Below are 8631 nucleotides of genomic sequence, written 5' to 3' on the forward strand. Positions count from 1 at the left end.
GTAGCAAGGGTTGGTTTACTATGTCCCCCACTAGGTGAGTCTCTTCTGTGCTTGCTTGGGGGGAATATCAGATATGGAGCCACACTGTTGCACTGAAGTTGGTAGCACTTGCAGGACAGGATGCTCAGAGCCAATGCAAAGATATGGTCCCATGCAGCCTAGACGCCTACTGTTTGACCCACTGCTTGCTTTCCATAGTAAACCCTGGCACGGCTCCTCCCAGCTATACACTGTGCAAGACCTGCAGCCTCAAATGCCTTGACATCTGGCAAATTCCTAGGAGGTACAAATCTTTGCTGAAACCAAGGAAGCCATGGGATCTATTCCAGCCACAGATTTGTCTCACTGAATCCAAGGTCAAGCAAATGAATTGTGATTGCTGGCTCTGAGCAGGCAGAGTGTAGGGTTGGGGATATGATTTGTCGTGACAAGCACTGATTTCTGCACTTGATCTGGTTTTTAACTATTGAGATGTGTGTGTTTGTGTATGTGTGTGTGTGCACGTGATTGATTATCCGGAAAGGCTTTGCCTTTGGCTTTTATACCTGCAGAGCCTCCTAGTTGGGTCAAGATTAGCCTGAAGGAAACAGTGCTGCTGCTGGAGGAGCCAGGTGGGCCAGCCAACAGCATCTCTGAAAACAGATCTATTAATAGGTGCTTTGCTGTGTCCTGTGTTTTGTGGACAAATTTGAAACTCATGGCCCTGTTGACAAATTAAATACAAAGGGGGAGGGAAGTAAGTTTTGAGTACAGGAGAAGAAATCATAGGAAAGCCTTCAGGAGGTCATCTAGTCCACCCTTTCTCATCACTCTAGGCCTCCTGGTTTACATCCAGTCCAGCTTAGAAATTAATTACTTCATTTCCTATGGTGTATTTTGACGGTATAGCCATGCTGGCCTAAAAGCAAATTTGCCTCAGGGGAGTGGCAAGTGGGGATGGTCCCACTTACACCTCATCATAACCCTTCCCATGCACAGAAGCTCATCTCACCACAGAGCGAGCTGGTGCCGGGAGATGCACCAGCGGAAAACCAATCCTACTGAAAAAATGTCAGTAATTTTCTGCTGGTTTTAACTTTCAGCCAGCTCACTTGGACAACACTGCTGCCTGCAGGGAAGGGCCGGAGCGGAGGCCAGCAGCAGTTCCTCCTTGCACAGCAGCTGGTTGCTCGACTAGCTTAGCTGCACCAAGGGACTGCTCCCTCCATGGTCTCCGTGGCTTTGCTTGTGGGTCTCCTCCCAGTTTGGGGAAAGACTTCCAGTGGGAGCAGTGCTTTTTCTCACAGCCTAATTTGCCTTGCTTTTGTGGTAGGTAAAGCAGAATAAGCCACTGAGTGTGGATCTGGCTGGACAGTATCAGTGGGCTCCTGTGTAGGAAGGGGAGTAAACCAGGCTGGTCGAGAGCTCCTTTCTGGGCTAAAAGTGAGAGGGAGTGGGCATCGCTGCTAATAGCAAACCCTGCTCTGCTGCTACCTAGAGTTACACTGGTACCAAAGGAATGGATCACCCAGGCGTTTCCTTCTCTAAGGGTTTGAAGATAGATGACATGTCCTGCCCTTGTCAAAGGAGGATGAGTACAGTAATGCCATCCAGTTCAGGGACAGGAAGAGGAGGTGCCCACATGGCTCTTCCGAGGTATTTCTGGTCATATGTCTTCTCCTCCCTGGTCTGGCAGAAGTGAAACTTCTTCTGGAGCAATTGTGTGACAGTTTTTACATATTCTCATGTTACCCCTCAGGTGAAGCCACTCACGTCCCTGTGTGGCCCTGCACTCAGACCTGGAGCTGACCTCCTGGTTACTGTGATGGGTTGATTTAGCAGGGAATTGCAATACAGATCGCTGCTGCTGTGAGGATGCACCCTTGTGTCACAAGGGGCTCACCAACACTGGAGCTTCTTTCATCCCTGTCTCCATCCTCCTCCTCTTCCTCCAACCAGCTTATTTCTTTCCCTCATCCACGGACTTCATCCTTGTGCCTTATGCACCTGGCTGCCTACCTGGGCAGACTTCACATTCCATGCAGTCTGCTGCACCTCAACCGGGCCGGGACTGGAAACTGGCTGCCGATGCCCTCCTGAAAGCCCTGCCGTTGATCTAGGGGAGACCAGGGCTGGGTCCAGAGAGAGTAAAAGTGCCGCTGTGATAAATGCTCGGCTTGGTGAGAGCCTCTCAGGGCCTTCTCCTTGGGCTCACTGCTTGGAGCACACCTCCTTCCATCCTGGTGTTCCTCTAAGGAGGCACGGCTGGGAGGGGTGTACCAGTGGCAGGGTTTGGTGAAGAGCTGACCACCAAAGGTTGAGCACATCTGAGATCCCGAAGGGACTGAGGTCCTAACCCTCTCCCCCAGGAATCTCTGGTCCTGAGAGAGTATTTTTGCAGATCTTGCAACCTGGATCTGTACAGGACAACTCCTGAGAATTCATCCCAATGTGCCTTACGCTATTCCTTTTTGGGATTCATCCTGAAGGAACCTGAGGCTCAGAGGCAGCTTCTTTGCTATCTGCCAGTCCATGGCTGCTGTTAACAGCTGATACCCACTGACAGGATTTGCTTGGTGTACGGAGCAGAAGGGGAGGATGGAGAGAGGTGCCTTAAACTTGTATTTATGCCTAATGATTTGTGTAACAAGGCAAGGACGGGTTCCTCATGTGCCTTGCAATTTACATCTTACTGACAAGATTATTTTTAATCACTGTTACTAAACAGAAATACAAAAGAGTTTGTATTTTTTCCCTGGGAAACAGGGAAGGGTATGAGTGTTACATATTAACCATCCCCTTCCCAACTCCCATCTGCTGACTTTGTATTGTTGAAAACATTGACAATATTTTAAGCTTTGTACTGTACTGATCATTATTTAAAAACTTAGTGGAAAAAAAAGAAATCTGTAAAAGCAAAACGATTGGTGTGGTGTGAAATTCCCACATGCACAGCTACAGAAGGTTATGAGTCATTAGGAAGAAAAGTGGATAATAATTACAGAGTGGATATATTAGAGTGGATAATAATTATAACAATAATGAACAATAGGGTGTGGTTTTAGCTGTGCATCTCAAAGCACCTTCCAGATTTCATAGTAACTGTGATTTTCATTCCCTTTTCACAAGGGAGGTGCAGAATGACTGCCCTGACACTTGATTAGAGGGATTTAAATTCATCATGCACAAAAGTATTTGGGTGTCCAGTTTTCCTTAATTTCTATCAGAGGTGAGTATATAGTGATTTGGTGGCCTGGCCCAAAGCATTGCAGCTTCAGTGGCCAAGTTGTGAATGGAGGTGCCTGTGCAAGCAAATCATTTGAGCGTGTGCTTAAAATTAAGCCGAAGAGACACAACCATTGATGGACAGAAAGATATCAATCAGTTAGACGTGAGCCTATATGAAATAAGGCCAGAGCTTCTGTTCTTCTTGCTGATAGCTGTGTAGAATCGCAGAATGGTTGTCGTTCGAGGGGACCTCTGGAGGTCATCTGGTCCAACCCCCCTGCTCAAGCAGGGCCACTGAGAACTGGTTGCCCCGGACCATGTCCAGACAGCTTTTGAGTATCTCCAAGGATGGAGACTCCACAATCTCCCTGGGCAACCTGTGCCAGTGCTCGGTCACCCCCACAGTAAAAAAGTGTTTCCTGATGTTCAGAGGGAAGCTCCTGTGTTTCCGTGTGTGCCCATAGCCTCTGGTGCTGGCACTGGGCACCACTGAAAAGAGCCTGGCTCCGTCCTCTTTGCAGCTTCCCTTCAGGTATTTATACACATTGATGAGATCCCTCCTGAGCTTTCTCTTCTCCAGGCTGAACAGTCCCAGCTCTCTCAGCCTTTCCTCATAGAGAGATGCTCCAGTCCCTTCATCTTCTTCATGGCCTTTCACTGGGCTGTCCCCAGTATGCCCATGTCTCTCTTGGACTGGGAAGCCCATAACTGGACACAGTACTCCAGGTGCGGCCTCACCAGTGCTGAGTAGAGGGCAAGGATCGCCTCCCTCATCCTGCTGGCAATACTTTGTCTAATGCAGCCGAGGATACCATTCACCTTCTTTGCCGCAAGGGCACATTGCTGGCTCATGTTCAACGTGGTGTCCACCAGGACCCCCAGGGCCTTTTCTGCAAAGCTTCTTTCCAGCCAGGTGGCCCCCAGTCAGTTTTTAATCTACCTCACTGTCTGCTCATCCAGCCATACATCACAGCTTGTCTATGAGGATCTTACAGGAGACAGTGCCAAAAGCCTTACTGAAGTCAAGGCAGACAATAGCTATTGCTCTCCTCTCGTCTACCAAGCCAGTCATTTTATCATAGAAGGTTATCAAGTTGGTCAAGCATGCCTTCCCCTTGGTGAAGCCATGCTGACTACTCCTGATGACTTTCTTGTCCTTCATGTGCCTGGAAATGGTTCCCATGATTAGCTGCTTCATCACCATCCCAGGGATCAAGGTGAGGCTGACCGGCCTGTAGTTCCAGGGGTCTTCCTTGCCTTTTTTGAAGACAGCAGTGGCGTTTGCTTTCCTCCAGTCCTCAGGCACTTCTCCCACTTGCCATGATCATTCAGATCATTGACCGTGGCCTTGCAGTGACATTGGCTCGTTCTTTCAGTGCTCATGGGTGCATCCCATGCTTAAATATTCCCTGACCTGATCCTCTTCCACCAAGGTACATCTTCGTTGCTCCAGCCTTTCCCCCTGGTCTCAGGGACCTGGGATTCCTGCAGGCTGGTCTTGCTGGTAAACACTGAGGTGAAGGCGGCATTCAGTACCTCAGCCTCTTCCATGTTCTGTGGAACCAGCTCCCACATCTTGCTGAGCAATGGGCCCACATTTTCCCTAGTCTTCCTTTTGTCACCTCTGTACCTATACAAGCCCTTCTTCTTGTCTTTGACATCCCTGGCCAGATTCAATTCCATTTGGGCTTTGGCTTTCCTAACCTCATCCCTGCATGCTCGGATAATGTCTCTGTATTCCTCCCTATCCGTGTCCTTGCTTTCACCCTCTGTATGCTCTTCTGTGTTTGAGTTTTGCTAGGAGCTCCTTGTTTATCCATGCAGTCCTGCTGGCATTTTTGCTCAGCTTCCTGCTCATTGGGATGGACTGCTCTTGAGCTTGGAGGAGGTGATCCTTGAATATCAGGCAGCTTTCTTGGGCCCCACTCTTCCCTAGGCCTTATCCCATGGGACTCTAACAAGCAGGTCTTTGAAAAGGCCAAAGTCTGCTCTCCTGAAGTCCATGGTTGTGAGCTTGCTTTTTACCCTCCTCCCTCCCCTCAGGATCCTGAACTCCACCGTCTCATGGTCACTGCAACCAGGGCTACCTTTGACCTTCACATCCCCAATGAGCCCTTGTTGGTGAGTATGATGTCCAGCAAAGCACCTCTCCTTGTTGGCTCCTCTGTCACTTGGAGGAGGAAGTTACCAGCACTGCACTCCAGGAACCTCCTGGATTGCTTATACCCTGCTATGTTGTCCTTCCAGCAGACATTGGGGTGGCTGAAGTCCCCCATGAGGACCAGGGCCTGCAAAGAGACTGCTCCTATCTGCCTGTCAAAGACCTCATCCACTTATTCTTCCTGGTTAGGCAGCCTATAGCAGACACCCACTACAATGTCACCCATATTGGTCTTCTCTTTAATCTTTACCCATAAGCTCTCAGTTGGCTCATGATCCAGGCACAGCTCCATGCACTCCAGCTGTTCTCTCACATAAAGGGCAACTCCCCCTCCTCATCCTCTCGAGCTGTCCTTAAAAAGCCTGTATCCCTCCATTGCAACACTCGAGCCATGGGAGCCATCCAGCCACGTGTCGTGGTTTAACCGCAGGCGGCAACTAAGCACCACGCAGCCGCTCGCTCACTCCCCCCACCCAGTGGGATGGGGGAGAGAATCAAAAAGAAAAAAAAAAAAAACAAAAAAAAACCCCTCATGGGTGGAGATAAAGACAGTTTAATAGGACAGAAAGGAAGGAAAAATAACGATAATGATAATATGACAATAATAAAAGAATTAGACTATACAAAACAAGTGATGCACAATGCAATTGCTCACCGCTCGCCGACCGATGCCCAGTTAGTTCCCGAGCAGCGATCCACCCCTCCCAGCCAACTGCCCCCAGTCTATATACTGGGCATGACATCATATGGTATGGAATATCCCTTTGGCCAGTTTGGGTGAGCTGTTCTGGCTGTGTCCCCTCCCAGCTTCTTGTGCCCCTCCAGCCTTCTTGCTGGCTGGGCATAAGCAGCTGAAAAATCCTTGACTTAGTATAAACACTACTTAGCAACAACTAAAAACATCAGTGTGTTATCAACATTATTTTCCTACTAAATCCAAAACACTGCACTATACCAGCTCCTAGGAAGAAACTTAACTCTATCCCAGCCGAAACCAGGACACCATGTGTTCCTCACCCCAGCAAGATCGTAGCCCTGCAGCTGCACACAGATCTCCAACTCCTCATGCGTAGTCCCCATGCTGCCTGCATTACTCTACACGCACTTCAGAGAGACACCCCAGCACACCGATTTCCCAGAAAGGGTTTGGGGGATTTCTCCGTAGTGGTGCCTTCTAGGCACTTCCTTGCTTACATGCAAACGCTGGAGGTGATGCCGCTTAAGCCCCATTTTGTTGATTTTGTGATCTCTTTCTGTTACATCACTCCAGGCCCTCTGCTTATCATCAACCTTGACCATCACTCCATGACAGGGCTGCTGGTAACTCTCTCTCTCTCCCCCTCTGTCATCGCTAGTTTAAACCCTCTTTACCAGGAGGATCATGTGCGATCATGTACATACCCCTTCCCCCAGGATATACACTCGGTGTGAATTTCAGTCCTCTAAAAAATCTGCTCTGACTTCTATTACCGCCACACTAATCATTTTAATTATTATTTCTTAATATAACACGCAGACCAAGGCTTCCGTACTGTTGTGTTTTCACCCACCAGAGGGCGAGATGTCTTCATCTGTGGCCGCAGAGAGGCCTCCAGTGCCACGAAAGCAGAGCCTTCAGCACTAGCTCTCCAGACAGGCTTAGGAAAAAATGCTCCCATTCAAGCAGGCATGCAGCCAACTCTGCAGAGAGATGCATTTCTGAGCGAGGGATGTGCTCTGCTAACGTCTCGCCCTCTCCATAAGTGACAGGGATTTCACCAGATGAGTTAGGCCAAAGTTTTAGGTTTCCATGAAGTAAAACTGGAGAGGAATGGAGAAAATACCAAAGCAGAAAACCAGGGCTGTTAAGTTTTTAAACTAGAAACAAAAATAGAGACTTGTGGTATGCTGAGAAGAAACTGCTTGGTGATGCTGTTTTAGGGAACATATTTACTACATGCCTGTCATTATCCGATATTACACACACACATCCTTGATGCGTGAAAAGCCAGAGATGGTTATTAGCGAAAGAGGGAACTGGCCTATCCCAAGCACATGAAGCCAAATGCAAAAAGTAAAAGAGCTTCTAAGTCAGAGGAACGACCCATTTTGTTTCGGTCATTTTGTGTGTCACCAGCCACAGAGGAGAGAATGTGAGAGAAGGTAACGATTTTTTCTTCAAGCACCAGATATTGCAGCAGCGAGCTGCCTCAGAAGAGGTTCTTTTACGCAAGAGCAATCTTTATCTGGTCTTATCCTTGCAGCTCTCTGATAAGACGGGCTAAGAGGCAGAGCATTAGCAAACAGCTGTAAGTGAGATGTTTCCTTTTTTGTTCTGTTAAGCAGCTGTTGAAGACGGTCTCACTGACTAGGTCAGGGGAAGAATACTTCCCAAAGTTGCCTGCTGTTCCTGTTGACTTCGGAGAGGGAAGTGGACCCTCAGCAGTCCTGGAAAAAAAAAGAACTGAACATGCCTGAAGTTTAAGGCATTAAGCTACCTGCTGCGTCTTAAATTCTGCAGCTATTCCCAGTGATGGCTTATCCTTTATCCTGTAGCTCTTTGTTTTGTTCTGGCTGAAGGTAAGACCTATTCTCAGTCCAAAACAGTTCCTCTTGCTATGAAGTGAGGAGCACTACACTCACTCCTTAGCAGTATCCTTTCTAACACATCTGTATCAAATACGTGGCCCTTGGGAGCCAATAGATGGGGTGGAAGAAAGGAAAAAATCCAAGCTTGTATTGCTTCATCAGGGTGTCTGTTGGTCAGCTGGACAAATGCTGGATCCGATGACAAAGCAGTGTAGAAAGTGGTGTCGGAGAGCAGTCTGATCTCTGAATCCCTGAATATTTCACTAGATGTGTGGATACTCAGGTAGGAAATTTCAGCCTACTGCCCACGAGTCTGGGCTTCTGAGTGTTCTTTAAGAGACCCATTAGAAGTAGTCCTTGGATCCCTCAGACCACAGATGGGGTGTATTGAAACACCATCCACTCTCCTTGCATGGGGATTCACCAGTCGGACTTTTTTAGTGACATATATTGCAGTAGCGTATATACACATAATAGCAGTCTTTCCTCTAAAATACATAAGCTCTAAACAGATAAGAGATAGGAAATCTTGATAAAGACTTCCTTGTCACGAGTACACAGTAGGGATGTAGAAGGCTAAAGAGGCTTGTCTTAACCTTGGCAAGTCAGACTTGCCTGTACAGAAGTTGATGTCAAAGATGGAGCTGAATCCAGATCTTCTGAGTTCCACGTCAATTCCTTATTCCCCATTTCTC

The sequence above is a fragment of the Gymnogyps californianus genome, chromosome 3 (assembly GCF_018139145.2).
Source record: "Gymnogyps californianus isolate 813 chromosome 3, ASM1813914v2, whole genome shotgun sequence".
In the NCBI taxonomy this organism is placed as follows: Eukaryota; Metazoa; Chordata; class Aves; order Accipitriformes; family Cathartidae; genus Gymnogyps; species Gymnogyps californianus.